Source organism: Dendrobates tinctorius, unplaced genomic scaffold (genome assembly GCF_039654945.1).
Source record: "Dendrobates tinctorius isolate UK_male_01 unplaced genomic scaffold, ASM3965494v1 ptg000016l, whole genome shotgun sequence".
Classification (NCBI taxonomy): Eukaryota; Metazoa; Chordata; class Amphibia; order Anura; family Dendrobatidae; genus Dendrobates; species Dendrobates tinctorius.
In genome coordinates, this window is record NW_027361684.1 from 50,212,575 (window position 1) to 50,230,232 (window position 17,658).

Consider the following 17,658-nt stretch of genomic DNA (forward strand, 5'->3'; position numbering starts at 1 on the left):
TAATTGTATCTTTTCATCTTTTCTGAATATATAATAGCTGTCCTTGCTCGCAGCCTTTTCTTCTACACTGTAGAAAAAATATCCTAAAAGACAGTATCAGTGCCACGTAACAATACTTAGGCTGCACAAAGTGCATCACTATGTATCTAATTTGCTCTAAATATCCATCCATGTGGAATAATAGTAGGTAACGTTAGAATATTTGTTCCTAGAAGTATTAATTATCTAGCGTATTTCACTGCGTTTTTATATCATCAATAAAAATTGCTCATGGATTGAAAAACAGTAAAATGTGCAAGAAAATGAGCATCAGTCTTTTCACATCTCTGAAAAAGAATAAACAAGCTCAATTTGTGATTAATTTTCCATCCGTGTGACTATAACAACTCCAGATGGTTCCACTTCAGCTGTTGTTTTTTTTTGCCAGGTATAGTAATGGTAATTATAAAAGTAAATCGATGGTTGGTAACAAGCTGCTTTAGGAATCGATTGAGCGCAAAGTCTTGAAGGCTACATCAATATCAAAATAACTATAATAATCATTGCTATTAAAACATAGCATCTTTTGGGCTTATATATTGAACTGTCTCATCTATATAGAGTTATAGTTGCTTTTAATGTCAAAAGTCCCATGCTGATTTTTAACATTGTCTCTGAACTTGCACATAAAGTTCAGATGTACAGAAACTGGTCTAACACCTAAAAGTTGCTTCTTTACTTTATCAATTTTAGTCATCCTGAAATGGACTCAATTTAACATTTATAAAAGAGCTTCATCATATATTACATCTACAACCTAGACTTAACCCCTTTGTATGTTGTAATAATACATCCCTGTGCCCTGGGTCTATTTGACCAAGGATGGATTATTACGTTATCATGATCGCCCGGGCACACGGACTGTGCGCGGGTGATCGCCACCGAGTGTCAGCTGATTCTGACAGAAGACACCAGGCATTAAGTGCCAGGAGCAGTCACACATCGCTGCAGGCACTTTAACCCCCTAAATGCTGCGATCAAACATGATCGAACCCTCCTGGAGCTGGCAGAGCAATGGCTCTGCCCTTGAATCAGAGATCCCGTGGCTTGACGTGGTGTTTCGATCGTTGCCATGTTGACCCGATGTCGAAATGATGTCATCCAGATCACCAGAGGTAGAAAAGTTGCTTGATCATGTGCAATGCATGATCAGCAACTTTCTCTGTTAGTGCAGATATGACAGTTTGTACAGGACAGGGTTGATGCTGCATCCCCATGCTGTACACTTAATCAACCTGCAAAAAATGATAGAAATGCCAAACATGTGGGCGGTAAATGTGGTTTAGGCCCACGATGGTGCTCAGAAATGAGGGGGAATTTCGATTTTGTATTGCAGAAATTGATGAATCTCTTTTGGGGGGGGGGGCGAGGAGCTATGGCTTTTCCAGAGCCTTTGTACTACCAGTAATGTGGAAGCCCTCTATATTTCCATTAACAAATGACAGAGCTGAGTGGGGACTTGCTTTTTTTGTGGATGGAGTTGAAGCTTTTGTAGGGAACTTTTTCCAAAACATTTGGGATCGCATTTATCTGGTGCAGAATCCCCCCTCAAGTGACCCCATTTACCCCTTTGGGAATTTATCTACAGGTGTAGTGATGATTTTGACCCCATGGGTGTTTTCTAGAAACAAGCAATAGTGGATATTGCTGAGTAAAAATTGTAAGCTGCTATTGTAGTGCCCGTACATTGTAGTCCCTAGTATGTTGTAGTCACCAGTATGTTGTAGTCACCAGTACGTGGTAGTCACCAGTATCTGGTTGTGCACAGATCATGCTTCTGATCAGTGCGATTACAGTGATACCACATTTATATTTTTTTATGTTTCAGTGCTCTAATGTGGTGCCCCCAGGAGTATAGTCGCCACAGTGGCTTTGCCTTCCTCCAGAGGAGGGTAATGCCAGGCTTGGAGGCAATGATGGGTCTCTCTCGCAGTCAATCCATACATGCAACACAGTTCAACTCCAGGCCAGCTGGGGGAACTCTGAACCAGGACTAAGGGGAGGGGTGCCTTCTGGGGGCTAAGAGGAAGGAGTGGTCAGTTAGTCTGCGGAGGGTGAAGTGTGCAGATGCGTGGAAAGAAGCTGGAGGTTGATCTAGGAAGGAGAGCTCCCTCAGATTGAGAGCGCATGAACTGGAGCCTGGTCTCCACGGCTGTACGGATACTAAAGGTCCTACAGCAGATACCAGAGGAGTAGGAGGCTGTAAATGCCCTACTCCCATCTAAGACTTGAGGCACAATAGCAGCTTGGATAAAGAGCCAGGACTAAAGAGGAGTCACCGAGAGAGGCTACAGCTGTCTGCCGTGCAAGTGAGCTTCTTGGGAGCATCTGACAGGAGGAACTCTAGAGTAACTAAGTACTGGAGTGCTTCACACCACAAGGCGCTAGGAAGGAGACTGCACAGCCCGTCTGTGAGAGAGAGTCCCTGAGTTGCTTCCAGGCTAGCCTGCTCCAATACCGTCTGTAATCAGGACCCTAGACTGCAGTTATCAAGTAATTGTACAGAAATTGCACCCCGCTGTGTCTTGTCTGCTTCCTACCCTTACGGCGCTGCTACATCACCGTGCAAACCACCGCTACACTGCCCTGGGACATTAGCCCTGCCTGTGGAGGGCTATACCATCACTGCTGCACCACACCATCTGTCCCGGCGGAGCTGTCTGTAGCGTCAGCTTAACATCTCCCTTGCCGAACACCACAGGTGGCGTCACGAACTATTCTATTCCATTAACTACAACCCCACATTACTTGGGCGCCCAGGACCACGGACCGGGTCACTGCTGCTGTGACACATCCCCCTGACACCAGCCCAATACCGAGTACCCCACAGCCCTGGGAGGGCGACCCACTTACAAAATAAAAACTATTTTATAGAAAAAAATAGGTATTTTTGCATTGCTTTATTCTGAGAGCTATAACTTTTTTATTTTTCCACTGATCGAGCTGTATGGTGACTTCTGGTGACTAGATTACATTTTCAGAGATACCATTTTTATTTACATTGGTCTTTTTGATTGCGTTTTACAGTTGTGGCCAAAAGTATTGACACCTCTACAATTCTGTCAGATAATGCTCAGTTTCTTCCTGAAAATGATTGCAAACACAAATTCTTTGTTATTATTATCTTCATTTAATTTGTCTTAAGTGAAAAAAACACAAAAAGAATTGTCCTAAAGCCAAATTGGATATAATTCCACACCAAACATAAAAAAGAGGGTGGACAAAAGTATTGGCACTGTTCGAAAAATCATGTGATGCTTCTCTAATTTGTGTAATTAACAGCACCTGTAACTTACCTGTGGCACCTAACAGGTGTTGGCAATAACTAAATCACACTTGCAGCCAGTTGACATGGATTAAAGTTGACCCAACCTCTGTCCTGTGTCCTTGTGTGTACCACATTGAGCATGGAGAAAAGAAAGAAGACCAAAGAACTGTCTGAGGACTTGAGAAACCAAATTGTGAGGAAGCATGAGCAATCTCAAGGCTACAAATCCATCACCAAAGACCTAAATGTTCCAGTGTCTACCGTGCGCAGTGTCATCAAGAAGTTTAAAGCCCGTGGCACTGTGGCTAACCTCCCTAGATGTGGACGTAAAAGAAAAATTGACAAGAGATTTCAACGCAAGATTGTGCGGATGTTGGATAAAGAACCTCGACTAACATCCAAACAAGTTCAAGCTGCCCTGCAGTCCGAGGGTACAACAGTGTCAACCAGTACTATCCATCGGCGTCTGAGTGAAAAGGGACTGTATGATAGGAGACCCAGGAAGACCCCACTTCTTACTCCGAGACATAAAAAAGCCAGGCTGGAGTTTGCCAAAACTTACCTGAAAAAGCCTAAAACGTTTTGGAAGAATGTTCTCTGGTCAGATGAAACAAAAGTAGAGCTTTTTGGGCAAAGGCATTCACATAGAGTTTACAGGAGAAAAAAAGAGGCATTCAAAGAAAAAAACACGGTCCCTACAGTCAAACATGGCGGAGGTTCCCTGATGTTTTGGGGTTGCTTTTCTGCCTCTGGCACTGGACTGCTTGACCGTGTGCATGGCATTATGAAGTCTGAAGACTACCAACAAATTTTGCAGCATAATGTAGGGCCCAGTGTGAGAAAGAGGGATGGCCTTCGTGGGTGGAGCCTGCCGCAGAGCGCAAAGAAGCGAAGTGCCGCGCGGGAAGAGAGGACAGCGTGCGAGAGGAGGAGCTGAGGCCTACAGCCCAGAGCGTCGGGCCTGTGAAGCGGCCGCCGGTGAGCTCACACAACCCCCCGGCCCTGGCTAATGTTAACTAGGAGGGGAGAAGATGTCCGCGCCAAACGGCGATGCAGCAGCAGGCGCTGTTGCTATCCCCGCGGTACCGCCAGGAGGAGCGCCCGCCGCAGCGGTCCCCATAATGCCGCTATCCATGCCCTACATCCCGGGAGCGGCCTGGCTACCGCAGTACTCAGGTGAGTCACACACCCTTGGTGAATTTAAAGAGAGACTGTGCAGTTTTTTCAAAGTCTACCCTCTGTCTGAAAGCCAGAAAGTAAATATCCTGATTGGACAGCTAACGGGTGCAGCGCTGAGAGAAGTGAAAGCCTGGCAGGTCACTGATAAAGAGACTGTTGCAAAGGTACTGGCCAAACTGAAGAGCACCTTTGACACCCGCACTGCAGCTGAAATCAAGATGAGGTTCTTTGGCTGTAAACAGAAGGCGCAGGACAGTATCAGGGACTATGTTCTCAACCTGCAGGAGGCGCAGCAAGCAGTTAAGCAAGTTGATCCTGACAGCATAAAGGAAGAAGATAAACTGTTGAAGGAGCAGTTCATTGAGGGACTCCTGTCCAGTACCCACAGAGGGCAGTTGCGTATCATAACCTTGCAAAACCCTGATCTGGACTTTGCTGAATTTAAGGACAGGGCTATTTGGGTACTGCAGGAATCCACGGACAGCCGTCCAGCCCCCCAGAGGCGCCTAACGATCACCTACCATCAGGAAGCCCCATCTTTCCCTTCCATCCCTGTGGAGGCTGATGCCCAAACTCTGGATAAAGATCACACTGAGGAGCTACGTCTTCAGGTCCAGGAGTTGACCAAAGGAATTGCTGCACTCACCAAAACTGTGCAGTCCCTGCAGGTGTCCTCCAAAGACAAAATCCAGCTTGCTTCCAGTCCAGAGGATGTCCCGTGGCTCCAGAGGAGGAGAGCCCCGCCACTTTGTGGAAGGAACAATGATCGCTATGACCAGGATGGACGTCCCATCTGTCGTTGTTGTCACAAGGCAGGCCACCTTGCAAGATATTGTCCTTTAAACGAGCAACCCCTGGGGCAGAGTGCCAACCCCCAGGAGTAGGATCCCAAGGAACTGGAGAGCCAAGTATGTGGGAGGGAGACCAATCCTTCCTGTGGTGATTGATGGCATCCCCATGAACGCTTTGCTGGATACTGGCTCCCAGGTGACCACTATGCCGTACATTCTGTATAAAAGGTATTGGGCTGATTCTGAACTCACCCGTGGCCCAACTGATGAACTGACATAGTTGCCAGTAATGGACAGTCTTTGCCGCAGATTGGGTGTAAAGAGATTACTGTCAAAGTGGGTCGGGTAGAGCTGAAATCTCAGGGCCTGATAGTTGTTGATATTGATAAACGTGAATGTAATCCCATGATGACTCTTGGTACAAATGTAATTGAAAACTGTCTGTCCGAGGTTATTGTCTTGTTGCAACAGGTGGCTGAGACTGCTAGTTCCGGAGAACAACGAGTCCTGCAGAAGGAGATCTGAGCCCTGATGCAAAGACAACAGGTGGAACTCTCTGGCGGAGAGATTGGCAGCGAGTGATGTCTTCCCCATTGCAATACCCCCCAGATGTGAAATGTTGGTTTGGTGTCGGGCAGCTATAGGTCTTAGAGGGAGAGATTACCAGGCATTGGTAGAACCAGTATACTCTGACAGCAGGCCCACTGTCCTGACAGTCAGAGGGGTGGTTGATGTCAAAAAAGGGAGAGTACCTGTACGCCTTTTGAATTGTGGGGAAGAGGAAGCCACAATACCTCGGTACGCCACAGTTGCTAAGCTGCTCACTGTAATAATAACTCTTTGCAGGCAGCAGAACCCTTGGTCTCCTCTGATCAGGTGGAGGACAATGGCTCTGTGAAGCAGCCAGATGAGTGGTGTCAGCAACTGCAGGTGGGAACTGATTCTACACCTTCATACCAGAAAAATGGGGTTTACAGAGTAACACAAGAGTATGAGCGAGTATTCAGCAAACACCCACTAGATTTTGGGCAGGCAAAAGGGGTTCAACATCATATCTCCACGGGAGATCATCCACCCATAAAGGAGAAGTACAGACCTATACCCCCAACACAGTAAGAGTGTACTAAGAGTATGTTGAGAGAGATGAAGGAGGCTGGGGTTATCAGAGACAGTTGTAGCCCCTGGGCAGCCCTAATAGTGTTTGTAAAGAAAAAGGATGGTTCCATGAGAATGTGTGTTGATTACAGGAAAATTTACAGCATTACACATAAAGATGCCTACCCATTACCTAGAATTGAGGAATCATTGGCTGCACTTAAAACTGCTAATTACTTTTCCACCTTGGATCTCACTAGTGGGTATTGGCAGGTTCCCGTGGCAGAGGCAGACAAGGAGAAAACCGCATTCACCACTCCATTGGGTCTCTGTGAGTTCAATTATATGCCATTTGGGGTCTGCACTGCTCCAGGAACATTTCAATGGCTGATGGAGTGCTGCCTGGGACACAAGAACTTTGAGACGGTCCTGTTGTACCTGGATGATGTTATTGTTTTCTCCAAAACCTATGAAGATCATCTGGAGCACCTGGCTGAAGTGTTTGAAGCTTTGTCCAATTTTGGCCTGAAGGTGAAGCCCTCCAAGTGTCACCTCCTGAAGCCCAAGGTGCAGTACCTCGGTCATGTGGTCGTGCAGAAGGTGTGGCACCAGATCCTGACATGGTCACAGTCATCCGGGACTGGCCGAAGCCCAGCAACCTTCATGAAGTGCGCCAATTCCTTGGACTGGTAGGCTACTACCGAAGATTCATCAAAGGCTTTACTGAAATAGCCACCCCTATGCAAAATCTCCTGGTGGGGCAGTCCAAGAAGACCAAACAGAAAAATTCCACCTTTGAATGGACTGAAGAGTTGGAGAGATCCTTCACCCGGCTGAAGATGGCTCTCACAGGTGACAAAGTTCTGGCCTACCAAGATTATGACAAACCATTTGTGCTGTACACAGATGCCAGCAACGTGGGACTAGAAGCAGTACTGTCGCAGGTGCAGAATGGGAAAGAAAGAGTGATCTCCTATGCCAGCAGGAAGCTGCGCCCCACTGAAAGGAACATTGATAATTAGAGTTCTTTCAAGCTGGAGTTCTTTGCCATAGTCTGGGCCGTCACCGAAAGGCTCAAACATTACCTAGCCTCTGCCAAGTTCACTATCTTCATGGACAACAACCCGTTGATGCATTTGGACACTGCAAAACTAGGTGCACTGGAACATCGATGGATGGCTCGACTATCGAATTATGAGTTTACTATCAAGTACCGGGCAGGGCACAAGAATGCCAATGCTGATGCGCTGTACAGAATGGCTAACCTACCAGATGCAGGCGAAGACCCTAAGGCTCTTGAAGAGATAGAGCTACCTCCCTTCCACCGGCCACTTGCGGCCCAGCGTGCTCAAGGAGTGAGAAACAGAAGGTCTGGCTTGAAGGAGGTCACCCTGAATCCGTTGCCCCATCATGATTGAGCAGAAATGCAAGATAGTGACCCTGCAGTCCACCTGGTGAAAGAGCTGCTGACACGAGCTGACTCACGTCCAGAGTCGGATGCTCCTGAAGAAACTCAGCAGTTGTGGAAGGAGAGAGGCTGGCTGTTCATTTATGAAGGGAAGCTGTGTCGGAGGAGCATCAATGCACACATGAGCTGGTCTGGCAGGTGATAGTCCCAAAGAGAGAGGCATCAATGGTCCTGGAAGCATACCACAATGGAGCTGGACACTTCAGATGGAAGAAGTTAGAAGTATTGCTCCGAGAGGTTCAACTGGGCTGGTATGAGGAAAGCCATTGAGAGGTGGTGCTGGGAGTGTGGACAATGTAACCTGCGCAGAAAGGATCGAGACAGCCAGAGAGCTCCCCTACAGCCAATCATCACCAAACAGCCCCTTGAGTTGGTAGCCCTGGACCATGTGAAGCTGGTTCCAAGCCGGTCAGGCTACATCTATGCACTTACCATGGTGGACCACTACTCAAAATTCCTGGTAGTTGTGCCTGTCAAAGATCAAACAGCTAGGACAGCAGCCAGAGCATTCCAACAGCACTTCTGTAGACCTCATGGGTATCCTGAAAGAGTGCTGACAGATCAAGGTCCAGCTTTCGAGGCAGAAGTGTTCCAAGAGTTCTGTAACCTTTATGGTTGTAAGAAGATCTGGACAACACCGTATCACCCACAGACCAATGGCATGTGCGAGAAGATGAACCAGGTAGTGATTGACCTCCTGAAGACTTTGCCCTTGGAGGAGAGGAATCTGTGGCCAGAGAAGTTGCCCGATCTGGTGGACCTCTACAACCATATCCCAGTGAACTCCACCAACTTTACCCCAGCCTATTTAATGAGAGCCAGACCTGGTAAACTGCCTATTGACTTAGACATGGGAGTCCTGACCCCAGATGCTGACTGGGACACGGAGAGGCAGCAACAGTACAGGAGGGTTCAAGAATGTGTGGAGAAGAGTCTGGCCCAGGCAAGGCAGAAGCAGGAGAAGCTTTACAATCAAAATGCACCTGCCGCTCCTTTGTTGCCTGGAGAACAGGTTTTGAAAAGAAAGAGAAAATTGCACAAATTGGATGATCAGTGGGAAGCTGAACCTTATACCATTCTGCCCTCGAACTTTGATAATACTAAGGTATGCCTTGTGAGTAAAGATGGAGGAGAGACCTCAGCAGCGGTATCGAGAGATCATTTGAAGTTGTGTCCTGACCAGTTGAAAGAAAGGAAAGAAGAATCAGATAACATCCAACCCATGGTGGAAGAAGAGAAGGTTAGCACAGTGCTTGGAGAATTCCCTGCGAATTGGACTAGAGTGAACGATGTTATAGTGGTGCTAGTGTTGATATTTCCTCAAGTGGTAGCACAAGAAGAAGTGACTCAAGAAAATCAGGAAAATCAGGTAGCAGATGCCACACCAGCAGTGGAGCCAGAGAACCCTCGCCCTGCCAGTGGTGAATCTGCCATACCCCTGGTGAGTCTAAGAGTCGGTAGGAGAATGCTACCCAGTTTGCCCACACTAGATTTACGCAGGTCTACCCGCACCACACAAGACATACTACCAGTTAGATATCGTATATAAAGTAATGTAATTGTTGAAATTGTGTAAATATGTAACTGTTCTTCAAGTTTTGTGCCTACAGGTAACCTGTAAGAGTTTCCTTTGGAGTTAGTTTCATGGACACTGAACCACAGGACTTGTGTGTGGTCAAAAACTTTCACCATTTGCCCAGGAATGGACCATGGACATTGATGCTGGACTTATCATCATAGGACCATTTTTGAGCTCTTGGTTTTTGTACATTTTTCCCTTTTTCAAATCTTGTACAAATTATTAGTGTTCAATTGTTTATATGTTAATCATGTTTTCTTTTGTTCAGCCCAGGAGTACTGACTTGCACTAGGGGGGAATGTGGCGCCCCCAGGAGTATGGTCACCACAATGGCTTTGCCTTCCTCCAGGGGAGGGTAATGCCAGGCTTGGAGGCAATGATGGGTCTCTCTCGCAGTCAATCCATACATGCAACACAGTTCCACGCCAGGCCAGCAGGGGGAACTCTGAATCAGGACTAAGGGGAGGGGTGCCTTCTGAGGGTTAAGAGGAAGGAGTGGTCAGTTAGTCTGCGGAGGGTGAAGTGTGCAGATGCGTGGAATGAAGCTGGAGGTTGAGCTAGGAAGGAGAGCTCCCTCAGATTGAGAGCGCACGAACTGGAGCCTGGTATCCACGGTTGTACGGATACTAAAGGTCCTACAGCAGATACCAGAGGAGTAGGAGGCTGTAAATGCCCTACTCCCATCTAAGACTTGAGACACAACAGCAGCTTGGATAGAGAGCCAGGACTAAAGTGGAGTCACCGAGAGAGGCTACAGCTGTCTGCCGTGCAAGTGAGCTTTTTGGGAGCATCTGACAGGAGGAACTCTAGAGTAACTAAGTACTGGAGTGCTTCACACCACAAGGCGCTAGGAAGGAGAGTGCACAGCCCGTCTGTGAGAGAGAGTCTCTGAGTTGCTTCCAGGCTAGCCTGCTCCAATACCATCTGTAATCAGAACCCTAGACTGCAGTTATCAAGTAATGGTACAGAAATTGCACCCCGCTGTGTCTTGTCTGCTTCCTACCCTTGCGGCACTGCTACATCACCGTGCCAACCACCGCTACACTGCCCTGGGACATTAGCCCTGCCTGTGGAGGGCTATACCATCACTGCTGCACCACACCATCTGTCCCGGCGGAGCTGTCTGCAGCGTCGGCTTAACATCTCCATTGCCGAACACCACAGGTGGCGTCACAAACTATTCTATTCCATTAACTACAACCCCCCATTACTTGGGCGCCCAGGGCCACGGACTGGGTCACTGCTGCTGTGACACATCCCCCTGACACCGGCCCAATACCGAGTACCCCACAGCCCTGGGAGGGCGACCCACTTACACAATAAAAACTATTTTATAGAAAAAATAATTATTTTTGCATTGCTTTATTCTGAGAGCTATAACTTTTTTTATTTTTCCACTGATTGAGCTGTATGGTGGCTTCTGGTGACTAGATTACATTTTCAGAGCTACCATTTTTATTTACATTGGTCTTTTTGATTGCGTTTTACAGTTGTAGCCAAAAGTATTGACACCCCTGCAATTCTGTCAGATAATACTCAGTTTCTTCCTGAAAATGATTGCAAACACAAATTCTTTGATATTATTATCTTCATTTAATTTGTCTTAAATGAAAAAACACAAAAAGAATTGTCCTAAAGCCAAATTGGATATAATTCCATACCAAACATAAAAAAGAGGGTGGACAAAAGTATTGGCACTGTTCAAAAAATCATGTGATGCTTCTCTAATTTGTGTAATTAACAGCACCTGTAACTTACCTGTGGCACCTAACAGGTGTTGGCAATAACTAAATCATACTTGTAGCCAGTTGACATGGGTTAAAGTTGACTCAACCTCTGTCCTGTGTTCTTGTGTGTACCACATTGAGCATGGAGAAAAGAAAGAAGACCAAAGAACTGTCTGAGGACTTGAGAAACCAAATTGTGAGGAAGCATGAGCAATCTCAAGGCTACAAATCCATCTCCAAAGACCTGAATGTTCCTGTGTCTACCGTGCGCAGTGTCATCAAGAAGTTTAAAGCCTGTGGCACTGTGGCTAACCTCCCTAGATGTGGGCGGAAAAGAAAAATTGACAAGAGATTTCAATGCAAGATTGTCCGGATGTTGGATAAAGAACCTCGACTAACATCCAAACAATTTCAAGCTTCCCTACAGTCCGAGGGTACAACAGTGTCAACCCGTACTATCCGTCGGCGTCTGAATGAAAAGGGACTGTATGGTAGGAGACCCCACTTCTTACTCCGAGACATAAAAAAGCCAGGCTGGAGTTTGCCAAAACTTACTTGAAAAAGCCTAGAACGTTTTGGAAGAATGTTCTCTGGTCAGATGAAACAAAAGTAGAGCTTTTTGGGCAAAGGCATCAACATAGAGTTTACAGGAGAAAAAAAGAGGCATTCAAAGAAAAGAACACGGTCCCTACAGTCAAACATGGCGGAGGTTCCCTGATGTTTTGGGGTTGCTTTGCTGCCTCTGGCACTGGATTGCTTGACCGTGTGCATGGCATTATGAAGTCTGAAGACTTCCAACAAATTTTGCAGCATAATGTAGGGTCCAGTGTGAGAAAGCTGGGTCTCCCTCAGAGGTCATGGGTCTTCCAGCAGGACAATGACCCAAAACACACTTCAAAAAGCACTAGAAAATGGTTTGAGAGAAAGCACTGGAGACTTCTAAGGTGGCCAGCAATGAGTCCAGACCTGAAACCCATAGAACACCTGTGGAGAGATCTAAAAATAGCAGTTTGGAGAAGGCATCCTTCAAATATCAGGGACCTGGAGCAGTTTGCCAAAGAAGAATGGTCTAAAATTCCAGTAGAGCATTGTAAGAAACTCATTGATGGTTACCGGAAGCGGTTGGTCGCAGTTATTTTGGCTAAAGGTTGTGCAACCAAGTATTAGGCTGAGGGTGCCAATACTTTTGTTTGGCCCATTTTTGGAGTTTTGTGTGAAATGATCAATGTTTTGCTTTTTGCTTCATTCTCTTTTGTGTTTTTTCATTTAAGACAAATTAAGTGAAGATAATAATACCAAAGAATTTGTGTTTGCAATCATTTTCAGGAAGAAACGGAGTATTTTCTGACAGAATTGCAGGGGTGTCAATACTTTTGGCCACAACTGTATTCCACTTTGTGCAATATGATGAAAAAGTGATTTTTTTGCATCATTTTTTATTATTTTTTTTTAACGGTGTCAGGTAGTTCCAGACACAGCAATAGCAAATATGTCTACATTTTTTTTCATTTTTTTTACATAAACAAATGCATTTATTGGATTAATATTTTTTTGTTCTCTATTTTGTAATTTTTAAAAAGTGTTTTTACAATTTTTATTACCTTTTTTTTTTACTTTTTTACATTTTCCCAGGATGAGACATCAACTTTATACTGTCAGATCGTTGATCTAATACTCTGTAATGCTTCTGCATTGCAGAGCATTAGAGCAGCGTCTGACAAGCAGGGAAAAGGTGTGTCAGCTCATGCTCTCAGCATGAGCTGACAGGTCACCGCCCCTGGGTGACCCCACGGCCATCTTTGGGCCTGAGGTAACCATGGAGGCCGTTCACACAACGCGATTACATTGCGTTGTGCCGATGAGAACACAGAAGGAGCTCTCTCCCTCTGCAATGTCCCACAATGATGCTGTCATGCTCTCACATAGAGCTGACACCTCTACTCGATCTTGGCGCTGCTCAGTTTCAACCCGTACGATCACGGTACCTTATACACACTGCGCATTGCAGGAAGCAGGTCCTGTGATGTCACGAGTGGGTTAACCTGCTTTGTGTGAAATTATGGTGGTTTGAAATTTAAAAAAAATGCTTGGCCTGCTACAGGTGACCAAAATTTGTTATTCCAAAAAATTGACTATTTTCATCCATACCATTTAACCTGTGTGTGAAGTTACTTTTTTTGAAATGTAAAAAAGTTTGGCCTGCTACAGGTGACCACATTTTTTTTTAATTAGTCTCAAATTAATTAATTAAGGAAACTAGGTTTCCATAGAACTAGCATTTAGAAAATCTTTAAGGTGTTAAGCAAGGGATGGGGAAATGGAAGTGCTGATGATGGTACACACAGATGGCGAGTACATGGTGCAGGGGCAACAGCATCTGTTGCTGGAGCTCAAGCAACACGCCCATCCACAAAACATAGATTACTGTTCCTCTTTGCAGGGAGGCACAGCACACCACTTCTGAGCCACACCAGTGTGAACAGTTGGTCAGTTGGTAGGATAGCAGATGATGCTTCAATCATGCTTTCCAGAACCACACAGTCTTTCACACGGTCCAGCCTCACCAGCCAGGAGTCTGGATTGCTTAATCCTCATCCTGATACATATTCCTCCCACCATGTTGCGTCCCAGGAGACCAGTGATCCCACACTAGTACACTCCAAGGAGCTCTTTAATTCATAATTTCTTGATTGTGGCCTCTATCCCCACATGTTCAAAGAAGGATAGAAGGACATGATTTAGTGATGCACAAAACTTAGAGCAGTCACGGTCATAAGAAGATGGTGGTGGGGAATTGCAAATTTTGTCTAAGGAAGTAGATGATGATGAGACACAGTCGCTGATAAGTCAGGTTGTTGTTAAGTTTCCAAGTCAGGAGGACCAAAATGCGATGGTGGAAGACAAGTGGTGAATGACAAAGTCACTGACTCAGCCTAGGAAGCAGGCATGCTGAGCAAGACCAGTAGCACTGAGAGAAACATATTGACAGCACCAAAACAGGAGAGGCAGTGGGGTGATCAGAGTGAGAAGGCGGTCAACTGTTCTGCAGAGCACCGACACTTCAGAAATTCTCCATCAAAGAGTTAAGTGTTTCTCAGTCTGGGACTTTTTTAAAGAGAGTTTTGAAACAATAAATGGTCATTTGCAACCTGTTCCATGCCAAGATCATTAGGGGACTGACCAGTAAGAGCCTAGCCACCACCAGGAAGATCAGGCACATGTCATTTAAGCTTTTGACTTGGTGGGCCAACTCCTGTGCACACAATTTGTGCCAGAAGGTGATACTACTGCCTTTTTCCATTTGCTAGGTACTTAAAAATTCCCTGTCCATGACACTGGTGCACATGCCTCCCGCCTTGCACCTGTCCTTGCACATTCTGAGATGCCATCACCAGACACTTTCCAAATCATTGTCACAGATATCAGCTGTCCCTATCCCCAGGTGTTGGAACAAAAAGGACATTTCCCAGCCATCGACCCACAGGATTAAACACTAAATGGGCACATTTGAAGGCAGCTTCTCATAGAAATGTTGGCATTTAAGCTTTTGGTCACCAAGGATTTCATCTGCCTCATGGCGGTAGTCATCCCTTGGTACTTGGTTCCCAGCTGCCACTATTTCTCCTGGTGTGGCATCCCTGCCTTGTACCAGCAAATCTCCAGGAACTGCACCTGTGCCCTTACCAATGCATTTAATGAGATTGGAAACTTAAGGACCGACACATGGACAAGCATTTGTAGCCAGAGATGCTTCATTTCCTTGATGGCACACATTGTGAAGGTTGGGGCTGAGTCCCACCCTGCCAAGGCACATGTGCTACTGACGTGGAGGATTGCTGACACTACATCTGTCAGGGTTTCTTCCACCTCATACACTAGTTCCTGCACCTCTTCCTGCTCCTCCTCATCCTCCATCCCCAGTTTGTTATCTCAGAGCACAACATCCACATAAGTCAGAAGCTCTGCAGCAATGCCTCAGCAAAGTGGCAACAGGCTCTACCGGAGCCAATTTGAACAGGAGACAAACCACACACCGTGGCAGAGATATTGTTAGGTGTCGGGTTTCTAGGTCTGCTCTGCGGGAATCCAGAGCATCACATTCTGCGGTCTCCTGCTGTCTATCTACTGCAGAGGAGATTACTTTGCAGCAGATCGCTCCAGAGACTAAGTCCCTCTGTGCTCCTACTGGGCATGCTCATGAGACGATCTCCCATTGGAGTTCGGGAGTCATATGCTCAGGTCCTGTTTCTGATCTCATTGGTCCATCTCGGAGATCTGGAAGGTTCCGCAAGGCTATAAAAAGCACACATGACTGTTCGGCCATGCGCTAGTAAAGGCTATACTTGCTAGATGTGTGAATGGTGACGGATGTATGATTCTGGTGACTGACTCATTTGAAACCCCTTCCCTCTGATATTACGCATGTGGATAGGGAATTAGTTCAGCAGTAAGCGCCAGTCAGTGGCAAGCCTTAGGCCACTGTGCACACCGCACCTCTATGCTAGCGTCCGACATTGCGCTTGCTTTCTAGCTTTGTTGTCGAGTGGCAGTGTCCTACGCCGTGCTGCAGTTTCAGCCCTTCTTGGCGCTAGCAGTAGCGACGCCACACACATGGTAGGTCTAGACGGATGCAGCTCCTCTGTCTTAGGTCTCATCTATTGTGATTTATGGTTTATTGCTGTTTTTGCATGTATTCATTTATGTCTGCAAACATATATTTCTTATTTATATGTTAGCTTTGTTTAGTAACATTACTTGCTTAGGTCTGAATAGGGTGGAGCTAATTAATTACCTGAAACTGGGTGTTCACTTTGCAGTCTCCTCATGTATTCATTTATTTAAGCTTCCTAGTTTTGATAAGATATACCTATGACTAAGGACATGTAATATCTGTCTGAAACGCGTAAGTTAGCCTTGCCTGTCATGGTGGCTTATTAATATGATTTTAAAACCTTCCTAATAAATGTGAGTTTTATCTTTTTTCACTAATTTTGGTGCTGGAGACCCCTCTTTTTTTCTTTGGAATTGGATTTATAGCGCCAGTTGAACCACACTGGACATCTCCTGGCATCAGACCGCTTATGGACTATATGGACATTGATGTACAGTAGGCTGAATATTTTTTCCTCTTTTTCTGCAATAAAAAGTGCTCATGACCGTTTGGCCATGTGCTAGTATAGGCTATACTTGCTAGATGTGTGAATGGTGACGGATGTATGATTCTGGTGACTGACTCATTCGAAACCCCTTCCCTCTGATATTACGCATGTGGATAGGGAATTAGTTCAGCAGTCAGCGCCAGTCAGTGGCAAGCCTTAGGCCACTGCGCACACCGCACCTCTACGCTAGCGTCCGAGATTGCGCTTGCTTTCTAGCTTTGTCGTCGAGCGGCAGTGTCCTACGCCACGCTGCAGTTTCAGCCCTTCTTGGCGCTCGCTGTAGCGACGCCGCACACACGGTAGGTCTAGATGGATGCAGCTCCTCTGTCTTAGGTCCTGCTCCTGTGACTAGATACCATGTGTGCATTTACCTGAGGCCTGTGACACTAACAGGCTCAGCGTTTTTGTATGTTTATGTTTCGGCGCCTCTGTGTGTGAACAGAGTGCGCTCTGCGCACTTCGGGTGAAGTTGAACCCATGCGCATTATATTGCTCGTCTATCATCACCTAGCAGCGGTGTAACACCTACTGCATGGTGGATCCCGAACGGCGAACGCACTTTATTATTTATTTTTATTTAGTGCGTTCCGTCGTTCCTAAAAGATATTGAAAGGATTAACAGATCAAACAGATCTGTGGCTCTTGCTGCTGAATCTACAACCAAACATGGTCATGTGTGATAAAGGCCATAACCTGATAGTGGCTGTGAAGCTTCGCAAGCTCACACACATACCATTCTTGGCCAACATGCTCAACTTGGTAGTTAAGCAGTTCCTGAAAACCTATGCAGATTTGCCAAAGCTTCTGGTCAAGGTACACCGCGTCATCACCCATTTCTGCAAGTCAGCTAAACCTGCCACCACTCTGGCAGTGCTGCAGCAGCGCATGCAAGTGCCAACTCACTGACTGGTGTGTGACATCACCACACGCTCAAAGATGGTGTACAATGATGATGCCATAATTAGCACAACATTCCTGCTTCTGTGCCTGTTTAAACAGTCGCTGCTCACAAATAAACATGAAGTTTTGCATGCGGACCAAGTGGGGATGCATGAATTCATGACACAGGGAGATACTAACCAGCCCAGGATCATTAGACCTGCTCTGCATGGATTGAGTAACAACAGTGGAGAAGGAGGAAAAGGAGCTGGTTGCTAGCACACCAGAGGCTAGTATCACACAAGCTTCATCCTGTCTCTCTTACGTTGATGAGCAGAGGAGGGGAATAAAAAGGAAGAGAGGGAGGAGGAGATGGATTGGCTGTAAGGAGCTTGGCACATATGGCTGACTTTATGCATTGCTGCCTTTCCTCTGACCCTCGTGTTACATTAATCTTGGTTAAAAAATATTACT